This window comes from Chiloscyllium plagiosum, chromosome 8, assembly GCF_004010195.1.
Source record: "Chiloscyllium plagiosum isolate BGI_BamShark_2017 chromosome 8, ASM401019v2, whole genome shotgun sequence".
In the NCBI taxonomy this organism is placed as follows: Eukaryota; Metazoa; Chordata; class Chondrichthyes; order Orectolobiformes; family Hemiscylliidae; genus Chiloscyllium; species Chiloscyllium plagiosum.
In genome coordinates this window covers 21,993,403-22,005,759 of record NC_057717.1, presented here as the reverse complement: position 1 = coordinate 22,005,759, position 12,357 = coordinate 21,993,403, and the positions used below count along the sequence as shown (strand labels likewise).

At 43.4% G+C, this 12,357-nt stretch overlaps 1 long non-coding RNA gene across 1 annotated transcript in view; it reads left to right on the top strand.

The window, feature by feature from the left end:
* The window catches only part of LOC122552106, a 20,518-nt gene extending 8,748 nt beyond the window's left edge, over positions 1-11,770 (top strand). Inside the window, exons 2-3 of the long non-coding RNA XR_006312297.1 lie at positions 2,190-2,194; positions 11,760-11,770. This is a non-coding gene — a long non-coding RNA (uncharacterized LOC122552106). The remainder of the gene's footprint in view (positions 1-2,189; positions 2,195-11,759) is intronic.
* The last annotated feature ends 587 nt before the right edge of the window (positions 11,771-12,357 follow it).

Below are 12,357 nucleotides of genomic sequence, written 5' to 3'. Positions count from 1 at the left end.
GTAGGATGGCCTCATCCTAAACTGTGTAATGTACTTAGCGGGCTGAATGACTTCAATCTATTCCTGTGTAAATCCTTAGAGGGCAGAATGGTCTCCGCCTGTCTCATTACAACGATGTTGACTGTCTGAATGGGATCTTTCTTTACCTCTGTAACCTTATTGAGTAGTTGAGAGAATAGCATATAGGTTATAGGCGCAACAGTTGGCCATTCAGCCCCTCTCACCTGCTGCACCATTCAGAATGTGCGTTGTTGATGTGATTGTGACTAAACATCACTTTCCTGTCTGTTCCCAATAAACATGGACTTTCTTGTACATCAAAGATCTATGGAACAGAACCTTGCTACTTCGGCATGAGAACATCACAGATCATACAACCCGAAAGAGAAAGGAACATCCCTGTCTCAGTCATAAATGGAAAGGTCCTTATTCTCAAAATGTGTTCCCCTCAAACCAATCCCCACTCTTTTGACATATAAGGAGTCGACAATTAGAAACAGATATCGCCCACTCAGCGCCTAAACCCTGTCCACATTCCCATTAACTTCCCTCAATCAAATACTTACCAAATTCACCCCCCACTGACGTTGTGGAAAGGCAATTCCAGGCACCACAAGATCATGTGAGTAATGAACCCTGGAGCAGAATTAGACCATTCAGCCCAACTTGTCTGCAATGACATTTAATCGCGGCTAAAATATTTCTCAACCCCATTCTCCTGCATTCTCCGACTGACCATTGATAACTTATTAGTAAAAACGTAAATAAAGACGGCGTGTGCCTGTATGTGGGGTTATGTTCATGTGTTTATGGGTAAACGCCCATATTTGTGTGCGCATCTCTGTGTGTATGTGTTATGTGTGTTAGTGTCAGTATCTCAGTTTGTGTGTACCTCTGTCTGCATCTCTGTGCAAAGTTGCTTTTGAAGTAAATAGATTGAAATTGGAATCAATGTCTCCCTCCTCCTCTGTCTCTGTCTGTCCCTGTTGTTCGCAGAGTTCACAGAATTCCTACAGTGTGGAAACAGACCCTTCGATCCAATACATCCACAGTGACCCTTCGAAGAGTAACCCACACAGACCCGTTAAAATACTATCCGACGTTTAATCATGACTAATGCCCTAACCGACACATCCCTGTGCACTATGGACAATTTAGCATGGTCAGTTCACATAACATCCACACCTTTGCACTGTGGGTGGAAACAGTAGCATCCAGTGGAAACCCTCGCAGACACGGGGAGAATGTGAAACTCCACACAGACAATCGCCCGAGGGTGGAATCGAGCTCGGGTGCTTGGCAAGTGCTCGCCTCTGATATTGGTGATTAGATTCATACAATACTCCTCTCTGCTGGCCTCCCCACACCACTACATCAATGGCAGAGTTTTTACTCTCTCAGAAGATAACAAATCCTTCACTGTGAATCTCTCAAATTGCGCGGCCGTTTGATTTTCCAATAATATCTTTGGAAGCATAGAGCTGTTTTGTCCGATACTGAGCAATGTTATTCCTGGGTCAGTAGCAACACTACTGGGCCTTTCCCAGGACTTTTAAATACTTTCTCAAATAAGTTTTAAGCTTTGCAAGTCACAGAATGAGAAATCAATTCATGTCACCTCCTGACAAAATGGTTCACTCAGAGGTTAGCATTTCCACTCTGACAGGTCCAATTATATTTTCAACCCTCCATCTGCCAGCATTGTGCATGTGAGTGTGTGTGTCTGTGTGTGTGTGTGTGTGTATTCATGGTACTGTCAGTTTGGATCGTGCTATGAGCTCTCTCACTCTCTCTCCCTCCCAGTCTGAATCCTCAAGTGATGTCACTCTCTGCCGCTGTCACTGCAGTAGGGTGAGGAGGCCAGTTGAGGGAGAGATTGTTTCATTTTCAGCATTACAGCGACGGTCAGACCTGCACATACATATAAGTACTCACAGAATCAAATACTGACACACAGGTACGGGTGGTGGGGGGGAAATGGATATCGGGCACTCCACCACCCGGCTTGTCCCTTTCCATCCTATTCCAGGCTGTTTCTCTTAGAATACGAGAAATGGAGGGAGGGAGTAAATGTGGGAGTGGGAATCCCTGCTATTCGTGCTGGAGTGTGTGGGGTGGTGGAGATGGCGATGTGTCCAGAGGGTGTCTGTCCATAGTGTTGTATCCAAACAGTGTTATTAGTGAGAGAGATATAGTTGAGGGGAAAGAGAGAGAGAAGGAAGTTCTGCTTGCAGCAGTGAGAGTGGTGGAGCATGAGCCTTGTTCTGGCGTAGGTGCTATAACAGATATACAGTGATGGTGAGGGAACAGGGAGAACACGATAACACTTATCCTGACAGAGCGGGGAAGGTTTTTGATGTTTGTCCTGTCTTGCAGGACATTTCTTAAAACCCCAGATACTGCACTGAGCTGGGTGGTGAGCTCAGAACATGCTCGGTGGGTCTGGTGGTATGGTCCCCTCTGGGAAGAGAATAATCCTCTGCTGTACAAGTCCACCCACCAGGACCTCCGTGCCCCTGTCGACAAACCATGGTGTAATTTCTCCTTATCTGCCATGCTGAGGGTAAACTGTGCAGGGTAGCCCCAAGCCGAGAAAGCTCAACCGTGTGCCCATTGGCCTTTTTAAGATGGCACCACTGTCAGGGATCACGGAATATCCTGGGGCATCCGGGCAATGGTGAGTCCCTCCAACCATGATGGGTGGGAGAATCGGGCTGGTATTGAATGACAGCCATGGTTTGGGGAAGGTAGTTAATGATTTGAGTTCGATAAGATAGCACCAGGAAACTAGCTTAACCTCGTGCAGACGATCCCACTGTCACACTCAATGAAAATGTCACTGAAACAAATTATTTTTAGGTTTAACCCAATGAGTTGAAGACTCTGCTGACCACAATCCCAGTGACAACGCTGCAGCTGCTTGATCAATGCTCTCCACCAGAGGGAAGGAGCTAAACGTCACTTTACACTTGGGGAAAAAAAGGCACTGTGGAGGGGGTGGTTGAGGTATCTGCGGGGTGCACATTATGACAAGTCATCATAATTCTATCAGTTTCAAAATAGAGATGGAAAAGGATGAACTAGGTCTAAAACTTAAAGTTCTAAATTGTTGAAAAGCCAGTTATGATTATATTAATATAGGATTTTCTACAGTCGATTGGGGTAGATATTCGCAAAGAAGCGGGTCAGTTGAGAGGTGGGAAGCCACCGAAAATGAGATGTCTGGAAGACAGAGACATTATGTCCCTGTTATGGTGAAGGGTAAGGTTGGTACGTGTAAGCAATGCTGAAGGATTGGAAAAATTGAGGTTCTGGTCATGGATAAGAGGGAAGGATATGTTAGGTATAGGCAGCAGGAATTGAGATTTTGTTTCTTAATTCCTTCACGGGATGAGGGTGTCGCTGGCTAGGCAAGCATCAATTACCCATCCGTAATTGCCTAGAGGGCAGTTGACAGTCAACCACAATGCTGTGGGTCTGGAGTCTCATGTAGGCCAGACCAGACAAGGATGGCAGTTTGTTTCCTTAAAGGGTGTCACTGAACCAGACACATTTTTCTGACAATCGGAATGGTCATCATTAGCCTCTTAATTCCTGATTTAAAGTGAGTTACTAGAAGATTCTGATGGCAACAAGAAAATACTTAAGAGGGAAATTGGGAGCATAAAAGGAGTACATGTGATAGATTTGGCAAATAGAGTTAAGGAGAAGCTAAAGGCATTCTACAAGTACGTCAAGGAGGAAGAGTAACTGTGGAGAGAATAGGACATCTTAAAGATCAGCAAGCCTGCCCATGTACACAGGAAATGGGGGAGGTACTGAACGAATATTTTGTATCAGTATCAGTGCAGGAGGATATGGAAGCAAGAGAACTTGGGAAATAGGTAGTGACATGTTGGAAAATGTCTGTGTTACAGAGGAGCTGCTGGAGGTGTTAAAACATTCAAAGGAAGGAAAATGTCCTGGCTTTTATTAGATGTACACTATACTCTGTGGGAAGCTAGGAAAGTGATCGCTGGGTCCCTTGCTATCATCAATAGCCACAGGAAAGTGCCAGGAGACTGGAGGTTGGCTAACGTGGTGCCACTACTTAAAGGATTTCAGAAGGGTAATAAGGAAAAGCCAGTGAGCCTGACGTCAGTGGTGGGTAAGTTGTTGGAGGGGATTACAAGGCATTGGATTTTCATGCATTTTGAAATTTAACGACTGATTAGGGATTGTCAACATGGCTTTGTGCAAGCAATATTGTATCTCACTGACTTGATTGAGATTTTTTTTTGAAGAAGGGACTAAGAAGATTAATTAAGATAGACTGCTGTACATTGTCAATATGGAATTCAGTAAGGCATTGAACAACACCGTGCATGGTTATCTATTTAACAAGGTTGGTTCATATGAAATACATGAAGAACTAGCCATTTGGATACAAAATTGGCTCAAAGGTCGGAGACAGAGGGTGGTGGTAGAGGGTTGCAATATCCTAGCAAAGGTTTGCAATGCTCCCCATGCTGTGCAGATAGTCCAGTTTATGGAGTAGTCCACCAGCACAGTCTGCATAGCTCTCCATCTTAGCTACTACCTTACCCAAGTTTATGGTGTCTGGGCTGGTTCTGTGAGGCAGATTCAAAATTTGAGGCAATGGGCCATTCCAGCTAATCTGGCAAAGTCTTTCAATGTGTGCATTCTTGTGATTGGGCCCACTGTTGTCTCACTTATCTAGTTATTCCAATCCCCCCATTTCCTTATCCACATTTTCACCAAGTTATCAGTTAATTAATTATTTGTCTTTTTTTCTGTATCTTTCCCTGGCTTTGGCTTTTGACTCCCTCGTGTATCGAGTGCTGGCATGGTAAACCTCAGAAACAGTGAAATGGTGTGTGTCAGGCTGTTGTTCACTTCTCGATATGTCCCATGTGGTGCTCCATGGAGAGGTGTTCCAGGAGCTTTGACTCGCGTGTTTGAAACTTGGTATGCGCCGGCCTCTGTTTGTCTCTCTCAGTTGATTGCACGGTCAGTAACACGAGGAAGACCCTTGAGTATAATTGTAAAGGAACAGGCATCTAACTTGAAGCTGAGGGGTTTGTGACTGACTCCTGTTATTGAAATGTGAATGGAGGGGCTGGGGATAGTTTGCTGGAGGTTGTGCTGTGAGCTGCCTCAGACATTCAGGGAGTCCTGAGGATTTGGTGACCAACTCTGGATGGAGCATGGGGACTGTATTTACAACATCTGGCTCTGTAACATGAACAACAAATGGAACAGAGACTGCAGAGAGGGGAAGCTAGTGAGTGTGGGGGAAAGTGATCAGCCGTATCTGTCTGTATCTTAGCCTGGACAAGCGCACACTCTCATTCTCCCCGTTACATACAATGATGCACACTCTCCATATCCGCCCTTCACACACATTCACACTCCCCCTCTCTCACATTCCACACATGCGCTCCACTCTGTCACACACGCATGCACACATAGTCTCTCTCTCCCTCCCGCACTCATACGCACACTCCACCTCACTCTCTCTCACGTACACGCAATGTGTCTCTCTTCCCTTCACACAGACACGCCCCTCTCTCACACATATGCACACATGCTACTCCTACTATGTAAATAACACCAGTCCAACTCCAGGTCAAGACACAGACAGATTCCAAACAAGGCCTCACGCTTAGAATACATTGTCTGATCGCACGTGTTACTTCATTTACATCGATAATACTTGAAGGTATCTCCAGGCAGTGACTTGAAATAAATTCTGCGATTTGCATATTAATCAATCAAACTCGCACCTATATTCTAACTGATTAATTACTTAAGAGCCATCTTATTTGTGTAGACAATTCATGTACATGAGTTGTACAAGCCTTTGATCTTTCTCTTATGACTTCTGTGCTTAAGATTTTCCTCTCTCTTACACCTGATGAAGGAACAGCACAATGAAACCTTGTGTTTACAAATTGACCCATTGGACTCTAACCTGGTGTCATTTGATTTTTGACCTTGTCCAACACAGTCCAAAGCCAGCGGCTCCATATCATGTCTTTTACTGATTAGCTAATCCTCTCCCCATCAAGTAAATTGTTCCTAACCCCATGCGTTCTTGGCTTGCATATTAATCTTTTGCGATGCACGTTACGTACTGATGTCTGGATGCCAGATATAATCCATCTATAGGATCCCCATTATCCATCTTGCTTGTTACGTCTTCTTTAAAGAAAGTTGGTCAAATCATTCAAACATGATTTATCCTTCAGAAACCTATGTTGACTTTGCTGGATTGTGGCTTGCCTTTGGAAATCTCCTGTTATTAATTCCTTCATGACGTATTCTAACATTTTGTCTTCAATCCCAATAGTTTTTCACTACTTTTCATATCCCAGTGAAGCTGGTTATTCGAAGTCCTTCCCTTTCTATAACCTCTACGTTCCTTTCACAATTCCTGTGTAACAGGCACAAGGCTGTAAAAAATCTGTTCTAGTTGCTGTACAAGAGGCATGAGTGACTAAATGGACCCATTATGTTCTGGCTTTACACACACGATGGACCGAAAGTCTTCCTGGTGTTCTGACATTAGCCCTGATGGCCTGAATGTCCTGCACCTGTTTCTGACCAAGCTGCTCAAGACTTCAATGTCCTCTTCCTGTTGCTCAATGGCAGGTTTGGTGAGTTATGAAATCTCCTGGCTCAAATGTCACTTTTCAAGGACTGAACTTTGCGGGCAAGTTGTATTGCCCACATTAGGTAGCATAGTATTTAGAATTGCTGCGCTCATAGCACCAGACATTCAGATTCAATTTCAGTCTCCAGTTTCCTCCCACAGTCACAAGATGTGCATGTTAGGTGGATTGGCCACTCTAAATTACCCATTATGTTCAGGGATGTGGAGGCCATGTGTATCAGTTATGGAAAATGCCACGTTACAAGATTGGGTGGGATGGGTGGTGGAATTGGATGGGATGGCCTTCGGCGGATCAGTGTGGAGTCGATGGGTCAAATGGCTTGGTTTCACACTGTAGAGATTTTATGATAACACCTTCATTACAGTTGAGGGAATAACCTCTGAGTTAATTCCAATATCCTTTCCTCAGGGAGGAGATTAAACCTGTGCACAGTACTCCAGGTGTGATCGCACCAAGATTCGGTACAGCAGCAGCAACACTCTACTAGCCTGCTGTAAGGTTCCCACCCAGGTTAGAGCAGGCTCAGCTGTCTGAGGGAATACACAGCAATGTTGAAAGATCATTGCCCTTCTCTACTTCACCAGCATAACGGGAGATGTGGAGAAAATCTCGCAATGACACTTGAGAGGAACAGGTAAGATTAGATTTTAGATTAGATTAGATTAGATTACAGTGTGGAAACAGTCCCTTCGGCCCAACATGTCCACACCGACCCGCCAAAGCGCAACCCACCCATACCCCAATCCCTACATTTACATTTACCCCTTACCTAACACTACGGGCAATTTAGCATGGCCAATTCACCTGACCTGCACATCTTTGGACTGTGGGAGGAAACCAGAGCACCCGGAGGAAACCCACGCAGACACGGGGAGAATGTGCAAACTCCACACAGTCAGTCGCCTGAGTCGGGAATTGAACCCAGGTCTCTGGCGCTGTGAGACAGCAGTGCTAACCACTGTGCCACCGTGATGAGATAATTTAAATGATGAGATATGCCTCGCCAAACATCTCGCCTGAATCTACCATTAACCCCCCTCGAGCCCACGTCACTCAGATTCCACAGAATCTGGTGAGGTGGATTTTAGGAACAGCAAGGGGAAACTACGTTCATGGGAGTTATGTATCAAAGTGAAAGCTGCAATACAAATATAAATATGTCATAAAACAGAAAATTAGACATCCAGGTTTGTGGGTGCTGCAGTAATAATGGACAGCTTGAAGTTACATCCACCCAGTGTTTACCCAAGTGAATGTTAATGTTGAGTGTGTATGAGGTTGGTTGCTTTAGTAGTATGTTGAGCAACGAGCTGTTGATCAGGCAATTTTGGAATTGGTGTTGTGTGATCAGCAGAGAAAATCGAAGAATTTGCTGTAAAGGAGCTTTTGGGAATAGTAATCTTAATTTATTGAATTTTATATAAAAAGTTTTTTTTCTTATATTTCGGGTATATATCTGAGTCATGCAAGCCATTAAGATATGAGAATAAAGTTGGCTTTAATGAATTTGAAAAGTACATTGAATGAATTAATGAAAGACAGGTAATGCCTGTTATTTACAGAAACACTGTAGGATCTACTTTATACATATATCCTTCCAAGGCATAAATCGCAAAAGCGAAAGGTGATTCAACGATGGTGAACAAAAGAAGTTAAGAATTGCATTAGATCGATGAAAGTGCCTTAGAAAAGAGTCATATATTGTGGATTCATTGAAATGTTGGACGCAACGAAGGCTGATAAACTGATAAGTAAAGTATAAAGAGAACAGGAATACAAACTAACCAGAAACAAAAAGACTGATGAAAAACTGCCATGGATATTTGAAAGGAAAATAAAAGCAAAGTCAAATGTGGAACAGTGAATGTGTGGACACGATAATTTATTGTGGAGAACAGAAAACAATGACAGGGAAACTAAACAGTTACTTTATGTCTGTCTTCATGGACGAAGGTCCAGAAAATCTCCCAGAAATACCAAGTGACCATGGGACTTGTGTAAACGAAGACTAAAATCATTCATATCAGTAACGAGGTAACATTTGAAAACATAACTGTATTGATACGTCTGACAGACAAAACGTACTTCATACCAGAATTTCAGAGAAAGCAGAAATTGACGTAATAGTTGCATTGGGAATCACTGTTTTATTTTCCAGTATTCAGTTTGGAAGGTTATAAAGGATTTACAAAGTGAAGAAGACAGAGAATGGTGAACTACAGACCAGTTAACTTATTGTTCACAGTGGGGAATCTGTCGGAATTTATTATAAAGAATGTGATATTGGACACTTGGAATGTTATAGCAAACGTCGAGAGAATGATGCTAGATTTCTGAAAGGGAAGGCAACATTTACCAAATATTTGCTTGAAGATGTCCCTTGTCGATATAAACAATGGAGAACAAGTGGATATGGTATAGTTGGATATCAAGAGGATTTAAAAAAATAATAATATAAGGTAAGTTAGCCCTAAAACAATAAAGCAAATTGTATTGGTAAGAACATATGCAAATGGGGGAAGGTAAAAGTCAAGTTTCATTTTGTTTGAAGGGAATCAGAATATAGACGATGAAGAGCTCTGTGCTCTCTCCCCACGGATGCTCTCTAACTCGCTGTGAACTCTAGCATTAGTTTCAGTACAGATCCCAGCTTCTGTAGTAATTCGCTCCGACTGGAAGCGAAGTTCTGCACCAGTGACACATCGTGTTGGTGAGACTGTATCTGGAATATTTTATAGGAAGGGTTGGTGCAGGTAGACCAGGGAACTATAGATCAGTGAGTATCAGATCAGTGTCAGTGAAACTATTGGGGAAAATAGGGTGGGAGAAAATGGATCTTCATTTAGAGAGAGAGAGTCATCAGAGGGGAGTAATGCCGTACGAATTTTATTGATCTTTTATCGAGGAAGTTTTTCATATGTTTTTTTTTCAGCAAGGCCTTTGGCAAAGCCCCACATGGGAGACTGATAAAGAAAGCAAAATCTCAGGGTGCCAAGGGTAACTTGGTAAGTGACATTCACAATGTATTTATGGCAGGAGAAAGAGGGGGGTTCTGGAAACTGTGTGAATGAATATCAGTGTCCAGTGGTGTAGTATGCGGGTCAATGGTATGACCCTTATTATTTGTGATACTCATAAATAATGTAGATATGAAAGTGGAGGGTGTGGGGGAGTGTGGTATGTGAGTTTGGACGAGTGGTTGGCAGTGAGGGGGTAGGTCTTATGTTACAGGAAGATACAGATGGAATGGTCAGATAAGCATGTCAATGGCAGATGGACTGTAACCCTGATAATTATGAGGTGGTGCACTCTGGAAGAATGAACCAGACAGAGGAGTACTCAATGAATGGCAGCACACTAGGAAGCTCCACACATCCCTGATTGGGACTGCACAGGTTAATAGTAGAGTTACCAAGGCGTTTGGAATAGTAAATATAACTTTTACACATCGAGACATAGATTACATGAGTTAAGCAGGACTTTGTTTAGGCCAAGATGGAATACGGTGTGGTGTTGTGGGAGCCACATTACAGGAAGGATGTGATTGTACTGGACGGGGTGCAGATTAGATTCACCAGGATGTTCCCTGGGATGGAGCATTTCAGCTATGGAGAGAGGGTGGATAAGCTCGGGTTGTTTACTTTGGAGCAGAGAATTCTGAGCAGCATGTGATTCAGAAGGATAAGATTATGAGGAGCATGGCAGGAAGATAAATGGTGTGTTGACCTTAATTTCTAGTGGATTGACTGGCAGGAGTAAGGGTGTCTTACTGCAGCTGTACGGGACCTCGGTGAGAGCCCATCTTGTACATTGTGCAGTATTGTGTGTAGTTTTGGTCTCCTTACCTAATAAGGGACAAACCTGACATTGAGGGAGTGCAGTGAAGGATGACCAGACTGATCTCTGGAATGACAGGCTTGTTGGGAAAGGAGAGTTTGGGGGGATTGGGTCTGTATTCCAGGGCTTTAGAAAAATGAGTGGAGATCTCAGTGAAACAAATAAAACTCTGACAGTGTGAGACATATTGGAGGTAGGGATGATAATTCCCCTGACTGGGACGTCGAAAACAAGGGTCCACTGTATTAGGTACAGGCAGGACACTCTGCATTGTGATGAGAATACATATCTACACTCAGTGACTGGTGAATCTGGGGATTTCTCTCCCACATAAGCCGTGGAAGACAAGGCACTGAATATGAGTAAGGATTTCTCGACGCGAAAGGGAGCGGGAGGCATCTGGTGAATGGCTGTTACATGCTCTCAGATGTTAGGAAGGAGGCCTCTGCAGGGTCAACAGGACTGTGTTTCTCATTCCCTTTTTCCGATACTGAGGCTGGTGCTGGCAGTTCTGTCAGTTTTATCCTTTCAAACCTCAGAGCAGTTTGACACAATTTTGTATCTTGCTTTACCATTTAGAGACTATTGCAAAGTTTATCACATGCGTGTGTGTCTAGAGAATCGTTTAGGCCAGACCAGGAATGCATGGAATTCACCAGGCCAGAATTCACTTCCTGAAAGTACATTGATGAAGCAAATTGGAGTTTGCAATCGACATTGGTTTCAGCATCACCGTTACTGATACCAGATTTTAGAACTCGATATTTTAATAATTGTTATTAACTTCCATCAGCTGCCACTGCATTAGCCTCTTCTGGATTAGTAATCCAGTGACATTTCCACAACAGCACAATCTCCACGTCGGGACCTATTGGAAACCACAATGAGCTGGTTATTTCTGTGCTGTTTGACAGATCTGTCAAAAAGAAATTCTACCGGTTTCACTATCGTGATGGGACTGAGGGGTGGCAAATGGTCAGATTGTAATTATTCTCCTCTTAGGGGACTGGACATAGTTGAGTAATTTTCCACATTGACAAGAAGATGTCAGAGTTGGAGCTGGAATGAAACAGCTTCCCCAGGGTCACGGCTCGTTGTGCAGCACACGTCTTCAGTCCTATTGCAGGAATCGTGTCAGGGCCCATTGCCTTTGTCGTATCCATTTTGTTCACTTGTTTCTTCTTGTCATTTGCAGACAATCAAATTGATTGAAGATGGGCATCTGTGATTCTGTGGGCATCATAGCGAGGGTGAGCTGGATCATCCACTCAACACGTCTGGCGCAGTATCTTGCCAAAGCTACATCATTACCTTTTACACTAATGTACAGGACTGTTCCATTATTTAGGATGGGGATAATATGGAGCCCTCTCCTCCATGAAATTGTTTAACCGTCCATCACCATTTATGGCTGGATGTGACAGTACTGTTGGTTTGTTGGTGTTGGGATCATTACACCCTCTCTATTACATGTTAGTTCTGCTATTTGGAATGCAAGCAGTCAGTTATGGTAGCTTTAACGGGTTTCATCAGGTTTAGGTACACATGATTCGGACACTGGCACATTCACCAATATATCATTGAACCACAGATCAACATGGATGGAATGGTAGACCGAGGGATTATCCCAGGAAAAACGTTACAGATTGTGTTTGAATATAATTCTGTTTATGCTGTTGCTGTGGTCTACAGAACCACATCAATGCCAGAAATTCTCTATTTAAGAAAGTTTGGAGAGTTAGATCGTTTAAAGTATTTACAGAGGAGTTTTGACTTGGAAATGAATTGAGTGCAATGAAGGACGAGTGATAAAGGAGGATTGAAAGAGTCATAGACTCTTAGA